The sequence below is a fragment of the Phocoena phocoena genome, chromosome 16 (assembly GCF_963924675.1).
Source record: "Phocoena phocoena chromosome 16, mPhoPho1.1, whole genome shotgun sequence".
NCBI lineage: Eukaryota > Metazoa > Chordata > Mammalia > Artiodactyla > Phocoenidae > Phocoena > Phocoena phocoena.
This window is the reverse complement of record NC_089234.1, coordinates 43439381-43454178: the sequence shown is the minus strand read 5'-3', so window position 1 is coordinate 43454178 and position 14798 is coordinate 43439381.

Here is a 14798-nt window from a genome sequence, read left to right as displayed (position 1 = left end):
CATGGCCGCTGAGCCTGCGCGTCCGGAGCCTGTGCTCCGCAACGGGAGAGGCCACAACAGTGAGAGGAAATGCGTACCACAAAAAAAAAAAAAAAAAAAAAAAAAATTCTGTCCCATCTCTCGTCATTTTTACATACTCCAGTTTTACTAGTATTGATTTTTTTCCAGCATGTCCCATATTGGTCTTATACTCTACTCTTTTCTGTAATTTGCAATTTTTTTTTCTTTGTGATGTATCTAATGTATTTTCTTCTATCTTCGAGTTTACCTATTTCCTTTTCAGTTGTGTCTAATTGGAAGTTAAGACACATTGAGTTCTTAACTTTAGTTTTTGCATGTTCAGTTGTAGAATTTCAGTAGGGTTCATCTTTTTATAGTTGCTAATTATTTCTTTTAATGTTTTTAACATGTTGGTCATATTTATTTTATAGTCAGTGTCCGATCCTTTTATAAGCTATATAACCTTTTGGTCTATTTTTTAATTGACTTCTTCCTCCCCCCAACTCTTGTTTTCTTATTAGGCTGTCATATTTTGACCTATTCCAGGTTCTTTTGTCTTGGTTTCTTAACACTATACATGAAAACTGGTAGAGTTAATTTGAGGCTCTGATAAATATTGCCTTATTTTTGGTTCTGCCCTGCTTGTTGGCTAGTAGAAGGTTGTCTTGATCCATTCAGTGGTTGAATTCATTCAGATGTGGACTTCAGTTCTTTTGAAGGCTAGACTGTATCCAGGAAGATTTACATACCATATAGTCTTCTGAATTTGGCAGGAATATGGCTTTCTATTAGCCATAATTATCTTTATTTCTTCTATGATGATTATCTACATACTGACTTTTCTCACACTGGAATTCTGCTTTCCTCAGACACAAAAATTTCAGAAAGTAAGTTGCTGCTGAACAGTGATTTTTAGCTTTAAAAAAATGTCTTTCATACACTGAAATTTAATGATAAACAGAGAAAACATAAGATTTATGCATGCAATAATAGAACAGTGTTAATTTTTCTGTTTTCTCACATTGCATAATTTTTGGCTTCTACCAAAGTTGTTCCATAACCTCCATCAAATGCTTCCCCCCTTAAAATATTTTAATAACATATTTTTCTATTTCTTCATTATTTTAGGTCAACCTAAAATAACAATTATCTCTAACTTTTCAAGTTTTAAGATGAAAAAATTCTTGTTTAAAACTCACAGACATAGAGAATAGACTTGTGTTTGCCAAGGGGGAGGGAGGTGAGGGAGGAATGGATTGGGAGTTTGGGATTAGTGATGCAAACTATTATATATAGAATGGATAAACAATACGGTTCTCTTGTATAGCACAGGGAACTACATTCAACATTCTGTGATAAACCATAATGGAAAAGAGTATGAAAAAGAACGTATGTGTGTATATATATATATATATATATATATATATATATATATATATCTGAATCACTTTGCTGTATAGCGGAAATTAACACAATATTGTAAATCAACTATACTTCAATAAAATAAATTTAAAAATTTTTAAATTCTTGTTTAATTTTTTCTTGTGGTTTGCCTTTGATTTTCAAAGCATGATTTAATTTTTTTATCTCTAGCATTGCATGACTGTGCCTTACCTAACTTCTCTTTTGCTACTGCATGTGTGTATCACCAGTACTCTTTTTTAACCTCCAGCTTATCAACTGGCTTTTTCTGACATATTCAAAATGATGATATGAGTTCTTAATATTCTTTTAATTCTTTTTTAAAAATAAATCTCATTTTTTCTAATTTCCATTTTCTCCTATATGGAAAAATGATTGTTTATATAATATATATGTATTATGTACTATATAACATATATAATTATGTAATCTAATATATAATATTATATGGTATATAATATATACACATATATAGTAAATAATATACTAATATGTATATTCTACATACTAATGTAAGTATGTTAAGTTAGGAGAACAGAAAACTTTAATCAAATTGATATTTTAGTGAAGTTTTCTGGATATACCTTCTCTATACTCTGTTTTCTTGTTCTCTTTATTATTATTATTAAGTCACTTATTTGAAAAGTAAAAAAGAAACAAACACATGTGGATATGCATATAAGTGAAAATACTTGTAATATAATAACCAGTTTTCTCTGATAGTAAATTTAATTTTCTAAACAAAAAGTTTGACTAATAAAAGTATTTATATTTCTTTTTACAGTGTTGGTTACAGTAAGGCAGTCATTCCTGCACTCCCCCTTGCCAGACTTTAGATACCTCTTCATATTTTGGTAAGTCAAATTATTCACTTTCTCCTGAAAGGAATCAAAGTCTTCTAGGTGGTAGTCATGTTTTCTCCAAAATTCTCTTTTCTAAGAATGAATTGGCAAGTAGAGATTATAATAAGAACTAACATTAGCAAAAGCCTATCATGAGAGATTGGAAAAAAATAAAATGGTTGCAGGAGCGTCATGAGTTAGTTGAAGATGGCAGCTCTGTACTAGGCCCTGTGCTACGTACTGGTATCTGGTACTCACAATACAGATTCTATCTCTACATTGTCCCTATCCTCACAAAGCTTACAGTCAGGGAGCAAGACACAAGTGTGACAGAAGTTTAAAATGTTAAAATAAATAAGTGTCTTTGTAAAAATTGAAGTAAATAGTCTGACTCTAAATATATTTCCTATATTTAGTATGAGCACATTTAGTTTATTACCCTAAACTAATCATATATAATACACATGTTCTATATTCTGCTCCAGATAGTTTTAGAAATAATCATTCTAATGTCTAAAACAAGGTTTCTTAACCTTGGCACTAGTGACATTTTACATTGGGTAATTCTCTGTTGTGGGGGGCTGTCCCATGCATTGTAGATATTTAACAACATCCCTGGCTTCTACCTACTGGATGCCAGTAACAGTCCCCTCAGTTGTGATATCCAAACATCTCTCTAGACATTGCCAGATCTTCCTTGGGGTGCAAAATTGCCCCCGTTGAGAATCATTTATCTACAGGATTTTAATAGATGGATTCATGATATATTAAAGGTGATCATGTTCACATTTCTTTGGGGGTTCTTTTAGTCATCAGAGTAGTCTGAGAGCTGCCTATCAAGAGATCAGGGTCTAGCTCTATTGCTGAAGACATAGCCTGAGGACATATCTCTTCCAGCCTCCTTGTAGGCCAGGGAATCGTTTTGATGACAGACACAGGAGGAATTGATCCCAGGATGATCACCTTAATATGGAATACACCATGATAAGGTGAAGAACTGTGAAGTGAATAGTAGCTCTAGGTGAGAATAGTAAACATTACACTTCATGTAAGATTGTCCTATTGAAAATTATTTTCTTATCAAGCATTATATCAAAATTACTTCCAAGTAATAAAGTTAAAAACAATAAATGTTCTTTAAAATATAAGAACCAGTTAAGTTTATAACATAAGAACAGATCTTGATAAGCTACATGGCCAATTTTGGCTCTCTGTCTGTTAAAGATATCAGCATTTCTTAGTGACTTTGATTTATATCTTTCACTTTGTTGTGAAGAATCTGCCTAAAAGTTGAATCAAAGTGAATTCATGTTGCTTAGAAATATGTGAGAATTTTCTTACATTAATATTCATTTCAGTGTGTTAAATGAGCATCAACAGAGTGCTTTATAATTGCTACCTATATATTCAAAAACTATAACATGGTTCAAATTCCTTATATGAGAAAAGATTCCCAATTGTATTTTCTTTTCCTTTCTATCCTCTTTAAGTATGGGCTGAGAGCAGGTGGCACAGTCTTTTTGTTAGCATTTGTGACAAAATAAGAATTGGAAAATTTTAAGGGTTATTGAGCACCACAGGGAAATTTTCATCCTGGCACATGGGCAATTAGCATGTAGAATCATTAACTTTAATGCGGTTGTGTGGCTAATCTGGAAATTTTCACAATGTATCAGCACAAAGTTATGTAGTACAGGTGTTTAATTTCTGTTGGAACTAAAACCAGAGCTGAATTAATTAATTTTAACAAAAACTTATCAATTGCTTGCAAAGGAAGGAAGGTCTAGAAAATAAACTTTTAGGTTACATTTGGCACAGATGAAATTATTTTATTAAAAGAATGAGAAGAATCTAAACATTAAACTTTCTTAATTAATATGTTCTTAATAAAATGCAGCCAATACACCTAGGTATATGCCTCAGTGAGAGCCAGAAACACAGCTTCTTAGAATGTTTAGGCCATGTTTTGTAGTTACTCTTATCCAAGAATTATTGCTGTTAAGAAAAAAACTCTAAGTGAATGTGCATATATCAACAGGTAAACTATTATTACATTTGGTTTCTCTAGATAGACACTTTTATTCAGTTGCCATTTTGCAATTTCTTACTTAGATACCTCATAAGTAAAAACCATTTCTGAATGCGTTGCCTGTATTATCATATGATGACAACGGCCAAACTTTTGCTTTTAGAATTTTAGAGTTTATTTCACTGTTCTGTGTTTCTTAATTTTCTGGGAAAGTATATTCACAACTGATTTTCTAACAACAAGAACAACTATGTCATCACGTATTCAGTATTTTTTAAAAGGACATTTGTGGATTATGTGATTTGTAGATTATACAACCTTCACAGGTATGGGTGATTCCAGTTGGTGGACAAAGCTAATCTGGTTATTCATTCAGATGCCTGCACTCTGAAAATTCCTCTAAATATGTATCAAGTAGGAGATAACTCCTGTAGTAGATTACTTATAGAATGTTGAATACTTACATATCCTCTTACAAATCTTACATAATCTTAAATTCTCTGAACCTCTGTTTCCTAGTCTATAATATAGTGGTAATACTATCTAAAATAATAATAGTAGAACTTCCCTGGTGGCGCAGTGGTTAAGAATCTGCCTGCCAATGCAGGGGACAGGGGTCCATCCCTGGTCTGGGAAGATCCCACATGCCACAGAGCAACTAAGCCCGTGCGCCACAACTACTGAGCCTGTGCTCCAGAGTCCGCGAGCCACAACTACTGAAGCCCATGAGCCTAGAGCCTGTGCTCCACAACGAGAAGCCACCGCAGTGAGAAGCCCACACACCACAAAGAAGAGTAGCCCCTGCTTGCCACAACTAGAGAAAGCCCGTGTGCAGCAATGAAGACCCCACACAGCCAAAAATAAATTAAATAAATAAATTTTTAAAAACAAAAAAATAGTAATAGTATTCAGGATAAAGGGAGGTAAAGGATGAACTGTGTTTGCCATTTAAACCAAATCAGTAAATGCTGTACCCTCTTATTCTTTTCCTCATACTTCAGCATAGGAATGACTGGGATGAAATAAAGGGCTGTTAAACATACACACTTTAGTGTCCCAAACCCATAGATTTGATTTGTCAGATTAGGGCTGATGCACTTAGTCTCTGGACCATAAACTGAGAAATTTTACCTTGGAAATGAGATGTTGTTTATATTTAAAGACAAAGTAGATGACTAGCTTTGTATAGTTGCTATGTAGATGAGCAAAAGTCCAATATTTTGGCTGTTCTAATATCACATTAAAATGGATATTTTAAAAATTCATTTTATAAGGATCCATTGTTTTCCATAACAATCTATACTCTGCCCTTATTTTGCTATGTGAATAATTTTTTCTTTATATCCTTGTTCCTAACATCATTTTTTCGATTAATCAAGTAAAACAAATCACCTTTGCACAGAAACTTATGTATCTCAAAGACATTTTTTCAAATTTAACTAAATATTGGAAAAGGAATAAATTATACTTCTGTACTTTTCATATATAGCAAGGTCCAAAAATTTGTTTTCAAACATATGAATAAATGAAATATTTACTTTTATGTTCTTTATAATACATTTTTGTTATTCAAAGAAACAGTTTAGGCAAAACAGTGTCTCTACTAGAAATTAATAATTAAACCATGGAAAAAATATTTAGGTCACAGAGCAATTATGGCTCTTTATGTAATCACACACACACACACACACACACACACACACTGAAGACAAATAATTATCCAAAAATGTTTATGGTAACGTGTCTCCTTATTATATTTTTAAAAAATTCTTTCCACTAATTTACACTGCTCTGTCTTTGCTTTTTCACATTGCACAGATAAATCTTTTTTGTATAAAAATAAAAAATTTTATGTGCTGTCTTTGGGATTAATTTAATAGAAATATCAAGGACAATAAGTTCAATAAGATATAAATAGTATCCTAATAGCAAGATACAGTGTCAAATTAATGAAATGTGTATGTCAAACTTTATTCATTTATTTAAAATTTTTTAAACACTATGCAACTCTGGGTATATGAATTATGTTTTCTTTCACAAATTATTATAGAACAATTAGTAATTCGCATCATTCGTGATCCTTGACACTAAACATCTGGTGCTATTTTTGATAGCAATATTATGCAAAACAACGCTGAACTTAGCTGAGTAGAGTACTCAAAAGTATTGTTCATATCAAGAGAGAATTAGCAATGTTTAACACATGGTTACTTAATGGTGTTTAAAAAAATAGCTTAGAAGTGTCCTTTTATTTTGAAGTAGTACTGATTGCTTTACATTTATTTCCACAGGATGAGTAATTTTATACTCTGCCTATCCACACATTTAGTTTATATTGAGCGTGTATATGTGCACGCACGTGCATGCACACAGTGCGTCAGCACTTTATTTTTCATATATTACTAAAAAATAATTCAGGCCTTTGAAGCAAAATATCCTAAAAAGGAAATAAAACTATTTTTTCCCATTCACACCACAGTATTCATTAAAGTCTCAGAAAATACATGTTTTAATTAAAGTTAAATGTATCTACAAACTACATTTATGTACATTCTTGGATTGGCCTCTTACTCATAAGAAATATGTTTATCACAATCTAACTTAAAGCTAACTACTCCCTAAGTTGTTGCGTGTTCTTTTTGCATGTTAATAGAGCTAATAATGGTCACTGTCCACTACTTTACAACATAATTTTTTCTCTACTGTATGCAGTTTACTAAAGCCTAAGAAACACTTTATATTTTCACTTTCTAAAAATGCAATGTCCTTTATTCCCTTCTACATTGGTTTCAGATTTTCTGAAGTAAATGTGATGCATTTAGACAAGGACAAAAATTAGATGCATATTTATCTATCCATCTATTCCATTCAGAAAGGATTCTGTAGATAATCTTATAACCACTCATTTAGAGTCAAGCGTTTCTACTGGCTGAGGTTGTTCCTTAAATTTCTGTTTCTCCCCTTGTAAGACAGTTAGGAGAAAGGAACATTTGGGATTACTTGACACCGTGAGGAATTAAAGTATGTTTTACAATTCTCTCTTTCTTTTAAATGTAAGTATACGTCTCTTTTTCTAAAGCTACATGAAAAAAAAAAAAGGCTCAGGGCACTTCTGTTTTCATTATCCCTTCTACCTAAGTCTCTTAAAGCAGTTTTATTTTCATTCTCTCTTCCTGTTAACAGAGGCAGGGTTCAGGTGTTCATTGGAGTGAATTGATTGCTAGACAATGAGTTCAAGTTTAAAAGAGTATTACTATTTTTTTTAAACTTTATTTACTATTGGGATGTTATTTGCATATCATAAAATTCACCCTTTTAAGTGTAAAATTCAGTGATTTTTAGTATATTTACAAAATGTGCAACCATTACTACTGTCTAATTGTAGAACATTATTATCATTCCAAAAAGAAATCCTGTACCCATCAGCGTTCACCCTCAATTTTTCCCTCTCCCAGCCCTTGGCAGCCACTAACTGACTTTCTGTCTCTATGGATTTGCCTATTCTGAATCTTTTATATAATTTGATTCATACAATATGACATTTGTGCTTGGATTCTTAAACCTCTGATATGTTATAGCCTGGATCAGTGCTTCATTCTTTTTATGATATATTCCATTGTATTGTACTTAACAATACCAAATTGTATTAAACCATTGACGAACATTTAGGTTATTTCCATGTTTTGGATCTTTGAATAATGATGCTGTGAACATTCATGTACAGATTTTGTGTGGACCTATGTTTTCAATTTTCTTTGATATTAATCTAGGAGAGGGATTAGCTGGGTCATGTGTTAACTCGATGTTTAATTTTGGAGAAACTGCAAAACTGTTTTTCAAAGCAGCTGTGTCATTTTACATCCTGTCAGCCATGTATGAGGGTTCCAATTTCTCCACATCCATGCTCAGACTTTTTATTTTCTGTCTTTTTGTTTATAGCCATCCTAGTGTGTGAAGTGGTATCTCATTGTGGTTTTGATTTGTATTTCCCTAGTGACTAATGATGTTGAACATCTTTTCTTGTGCTTACTGGCAATTTATTTATCTTCTCTGGAGAAATGTTTATTAAAAACCTTTGCTCAGGGCTTCCCTGGTGGCACAGTGGTTGAGAGTCTGCCTGCCGATGCAGGGGACATGGGTTCGTGCCCCGGTCCGGGAAGATCCCACATGCCGTGGAGCGGCATTATAAGTATTTAAAATTTTTACAAAATTTTTAAAGCTTACTTTCCATTTACAGTTATTACAAAATATTGGCTATATTCCCTGTATTTTATGGTACATCCTTGAGCCTGTCTTATACCTAATAGTTTGTGCTTCCCACTTCCCCACCCTATATTGCCCCTTCCCTGCCTTTCCTCACTGATAAACCCTAGTTTGTTCTCTATATCTGTGAGTCTGCTTCTTTTTTTGTTAAATTCACTAATTTGTTGTATTTTTTAGATTCCACATATAAGTGATAACATACAGTATTTTTCTTTCTCTTTCTGACTTATTTCACTTAGCATAATGTCCTCCAAGTCCATCTATGTTGCTGCACATGGGAAAATTTCATTCTTTTTTACAACTGAGTAGTACAGTAAGCCCCCTACATATGAACCTTCAAGTTGCAGACTTTCAAAGATGTGAACATGTGTTTGCATGTCCAGTCACGTAAGTTAGTTCATGTGTCTGGAGTACATTGTCACGTGTGTGCATTCTCTATAAGTGGTTGTACTTTTGTGTACTTTATTGTTCAGTACTGTATAGAGTACAGTAGTAGAGTATCTTTATTTCAAGCCCAGGATATCCAGAAGCAAGCGTAAAAACATCAGTGATGCCTGGTACTGCTAAGAAGCACCAAGTGATAATGATGGAAACAAAAGTGAAAATGATTGAGAGAGTGGAGCAAGGCTTGTGAAAAGTATTATAAACCTATTACAGTACAGTACTGTATAGCTGATTGTGTTAGTTGGATACCTAGACTATCTTTGTTGGACTTAACGAACAAAGTAGACTTTCAAACGCACTCTCGGAAAGGAACTCATTTGTATGTAGGGGACTTACTGTATTCCATTGTATATGGATACCACATCTTCTTTATCCATTCATCTGTCTATGGACACTTAGTTGTTTCCATATCTTGGCAATTGTGAATAATGCTGCTATGAACATTGGGGTGCATGTATCTTTTAGAAATAGTGTTTATGTTTTTTTCAGATATATACCCAGGAGGGGAATTGCTGGGTCATATGGTAGTTCTATTGTTAATTTTTTGAGAAAAAACCTCTATACTGTTTTCCACAGTGACTGCACTTATTTATATTCCCACCAACAGTGTACAAGTGTTCCCTTTTTCTACACATCCTCATCAGCATTTGTTATTTGTGTTCTTTTTGATGATAGCCATTCTGACAGGTGTGAGGTGATATCTCACTGTGGTTTTAATTTGTGTTTCCCTGAAGATTAGTGATGTTGAGCATCTTTTTGTATGCCTGTTGGCCATCTGCATTTCTTCTTTGCAAAAGTGTCTATTCAGTTCTTCTGCCCATTTTTAAACCGGTTGTTTGTTTGTTTTTTTGTTTTTGATATTGAGTTGCATGAACTGATTATATATGTTGGATATTAAGCCCCTATTGGTCAGATCATTTGCAAATATTTTCACCCATTCAGTAGGTTATCATTTTGTTTATGGTTTCCTTTGCTGTGCAATTAAACTTTTAAGTTTAATTAGGTCCCATTTGTTGTTGCTTTTATTTTCTTTACTTTTGGAGATGGATCCAAAAAAATATTGCTGCGATTTATGTCAAAGAGTGTTCTAATTTTTCCCCTAGGAGTTTTATAGAATCTGGTCTTACATTTAGGTTGTTAATCCATTTTGAACTTATTTTTCTATATGGTGTTAGAGAATGTTCTAATTTCATTCTTTTACATGTAGCTGTCTAGTTTTCCCAACACCACTTATTGAAGAGACTGTCTTTTCTCCATTGTATATTCTTAGAAAGGTATGTTTTAGTTCTTATTAAAAATACAACTGTATTGCTATTAACTTTATCTCCCTTTAGTTATATCAACTTTCTAACATCTTTTCCATAACTAAAAATGTCACTAATAATGTTCTGAAATTGAATGATTAGCTAGATATTCAAACCTATTCTTTCACAGGTGAGATTAACTAAATGCCAATCCATACTCTCAGGAGGAATTTATATCTTACCCATTCTGGTAATTCTTACTGTATTGGGAAGAATACGGGAACATCCAGTGGGCCCATTGGTCTGTGGTATGTTTGTATTTGGCAGGTTATTATAAGAAGACTGTGTATTCCTGTGATTGCCTTAACATCTAGTGGTTTTTAATGGTGGTAATATGCAGTACATCATATTAAGTGTGCTAGGCTGAACACAGATAAACACTAACAAATCAGTAATTTGAAGAAATAAATACAATTTTTATTCTTTTAACTAGAACACATGTTGTGAAACTTTTTATTGCTGGGTGATCACAGAGGGAAAAAAAGTGTTGTCTGTGTTATTGCTTCAAATCTTTTAAAAGTCAATTGTGTTGCAAAAAAATGTAAAATAGAATTTATCTCAGGTTAGAATAGGGAGAAAAAGTATAAATGAACAAAATGCATTTTACTTAAATGAATAAAAATGATTTTTTTTTTTTTTACAAATACCGATCAAAGGAAAAGGCTTCTTTCTGGTCATGAAACACAAACTCCCATTCAGTCCCTAGCTTATCTCTCACAATAATATCTTCCCTAGTTTACTTGTCTATTTGTTCATCATTTGTGTGTTATTTTTACTTACCTATGTAAACGTGGATGCTCTTTGGTGGAGAGTTGCACAGCCAGGTTAATTGATTTTGAACAGTGCCATGGAGTCAATTTTTGCAGATAGGCACTCAGCAAATGGTTTCGGTAAAACGTGACACTCAGTATTTTAATGTGTTGTTGTTTTCTTTCAGAAGTTCAGAGTCACACCATTTAAGGTGATCTGGATTTATTACTTATGTTATATACATAGTAAAAAGGCTAGGTTATTGTAAAACATTCTCAGCTACTAAGAATAGAATTTTATTATGTAGCAAGTTACAGAGTTGCCTTTCAATAAAAATCTCATCAAGGTATATATTTAACTCCAAAGAAATATGTAGAGCCATTGTCAAGTTAAAAAGTGGTTTTAAATTGACTATTAAATTCAGTATATTGATTTAATAAACTTGGACCTTTTCCATTTTCTTAATTAAGAGGGAGACAACAGTCAATTAAAGTTGAAATATTAGGAAGTGACATTAAAATTGAACATAAGGCAGTGAAGCAATATCTGTAAAAAGCAGCTGCTGAGCATATAACCAACATACAGCTCCAGATAATATCTAACATTTCTAATGACACATACCTCCTAAGATAAAGTTATGTGTTTTATCTCCCATCTGCCACTCTTCACCTAGAGATAAATATAAATATGCACATACATAGATTTGTATAGAATGCACACGTACAGACTGATACCTGTTAAGAACTGATGAAAAAAGCAAATCCACGGCTTCCTTGGTGGCGCAGTGGTTGAGAGTCCGCCTGCTGATGCAGGGGATGAGCGTTTGTGCCCCGGTCCGGGAAGATCCCACATGCCACGGAGCGTCTGGGCCCGTGAGCCATGGCCGCTGAGCCTGCGCGTCCGGAGCCTGTACTCTGCAACGGGAGTAAAAACCAGAGCATTACCAGTAACCTTGAGTTCTCCTGAACGTCCCTCCACAAGTTTATCATTTCTCTCCTTCCAGAAGTTAACCACTCTTACAAATTTTGTATTAGTAACTGGTTTTCACATTAAATGTTGTGCTATATTAGAATTTATTCCTAAACACTTTTATTAATTTTATCTGCTTTTGATCTTTATATGAATAGAAACATAATTTGTGCATTTCTCCATGACTAGATTCCTTTTTTGCTCAAAGTTATGTATTTGCTAACATTGTTGATGCATGTAATTCTAGTTCATTTATTTTTCACTCCGTCATTTTCCCATTGTACTACTGATACACAATTTTCTTCCTGTTTTCTTCACTTCCTACTATAAAATACTGCCTAGAACACTTTTTTGCATGTTTTTCAAAGTGCTTGTTTCTAGGGTATATTATTCATAGTTACGAAGTGATGCCAACAGTTTTCCAAAGTGGTTATACTTATATACACATTCACTAAGATGGTCATTAAAATGAAAATTTTAATGAGTAAACATTAGATAATAATAAAATGAAAAAAAATTGGTAAACTGTAAAATAGATTTGATGTGAAAAAGAAGAATTCAGTTCAAATGTTAAAGAGATGGAAAAATATTAATGAGAAGACTGAACATGCCTGTGATAAAATTGCAGAAGTACAAATTAGAATGAATAAAGAAATGTAATATTAAAAAAGAAAATGTTGGAAATTTTTCACAAATTGATGAAAGACATAAATCCTTAGATTCAATAGAAGAGCAAATCCTGAAATTTTTATCTTGATAAGTACAAAATAATATTCCACCAAGACACAATGGGGGAAAATTGTACCATCAAAGGCAAAGTAATATCATCATAATTAGAAAAAGAAAGATAGCATACTAAGAGGAAGCAATTAGGAATTATTAGAGATCAAAAATATTGGAATAATGCCTTCAAAGTGCTGAGTAACAGCTTACCTGGAATGCTGTACTGATCTCAGTCATCATTCCTTTATAAGGATAAAATAAAAGCATTTTGAGAAACAAGAAAAAGACAGAGAAACTTAAATTTTGCTAAATAAACTAATAGAGAATTTCCTCATCAAGAAAGAAATAAGAAATAAGTGAAAATAAACAGTGGCAATGAAATTAGTAACATGAATGTCTCTATAGAAGTCATAATTTAAAAAAAAAGATAAAGAACACACGTGAGTAACTTAGGTATAAGGTAGAATAAATTATAGACCACACCAAAAGCATGATAATGAAAGAAAAAAGTTAGAATTAATTAGAAATTTTAAAAAAACTTCTCTGTGAAAGATATTGATAAGAGCATGAGAAGACAAGCCAAAAGCTGGGGAAAAATATATTCAAAGATATACCTGATAAAGAATGTGTATCTAAAATATACAAAGAATTTTTTAAAACTCAACCGTAAGGGGCTTCCCTGGTGGCTCAGTGGTTGAGAGTCTGCCTGCCAATGCAGGGGACACGGGTTCGTGCCCCGGTCCGGGAGGATCCCACATGCTGCGGAGCAGCTGGGCCCGTGAGCCATGGCCACTGAGCTTGCGCATCCGGAGGCTGTGCTCTGCAACGAGAGAGGCCACAGCAGTGAGAGGCCCGCGTACCGCAAAAAAAAAACAAAAAAAAAAAACAAAAAAAACTCAACAGTAAGGAAACAACCTGCTGGATCAAGATATAGAGTAGGAGGATTTTGAGCTCACACCCTCCCATGGGCATACCAAAATACAACTACTTACAGAGTAACTATCTCTGAGAACCACCTGAAGACTAGCAGAAAAGATTTTTCACAACTAAAGATATAAAGGAGCCAAAACAAAATAGGTGGGACAGGCAGACATGCATTTTAGCCAGAATCTACATCCCCAGTGTAGCAACCAACAAGTGGGAGGGATATCACAACCATGGAGGTCCTCCCTGAGGCGTGATAGGTTTCAGCCCTACATTGGGTTTCTCAGCCCAGGGTTCCTGTACCAGGAAGATTGAAAGTTGCCTGGGTCAGACCCACATACTGACCTTAGCCTCCTGAAGAGAAAGGTGATAGCTGGGACTCCCCCTGGGGACTGAGATGCTGGCAGCAGCCATTTTTGTGATACAGTTTTACCATGCTGACATCAGCACTGTCAGATGCCATTTTGAAATTCTCCCTGTAGCCTAGTAGCACTGGGGGCCTATCCTGCCTATCAGCACACCTGCAGCAGTCTCGTGCTCCAGGCCTCACACCCAGCTGTGCTGGGGGTTGAGCCCTGCCTATCAACATGTCCACATTAGTTGGCCCTGCCACAACAGGAGAGAGTACACTGCCCACATGGGGAACACACCTGAATCGTCTGGCTCTAGTGGCCAGAGGGGAGAATGCTGCTGAGGCCTGTATGACATCTCCTAAATAACCCCACTTCTCCAAGATTGGGAAATGTAATGGATGTACCTAATACATAGAAATAAAGACAGAGAATTAGGCAAAATGAGAAGATAGAGGAATATATTCCAAACAAAAGAACAGGAGAAAACCTCAGAAAAAGAAACAAAAAACAAAAACAAAAAAAGAGATAAGCAAATTCACTGATAAAGAGTTCAAAATAATGATCATAAAGATGCTCACTGAGCTCAGGAGAAGAATGGATGAACACAGAACTTCAGCGAAGAGTTAGAAAATATAAAAATAACCAATAAGAGCTGAAGAATACAATAACTGATAAGAAAAATACACTAGAGGGGATCAACAGTAGATTAGATGATACCGGGAAACAGATCAATGATCTGGAAGACAGAGTAGTGGAAATCACCCAATCTGAACAG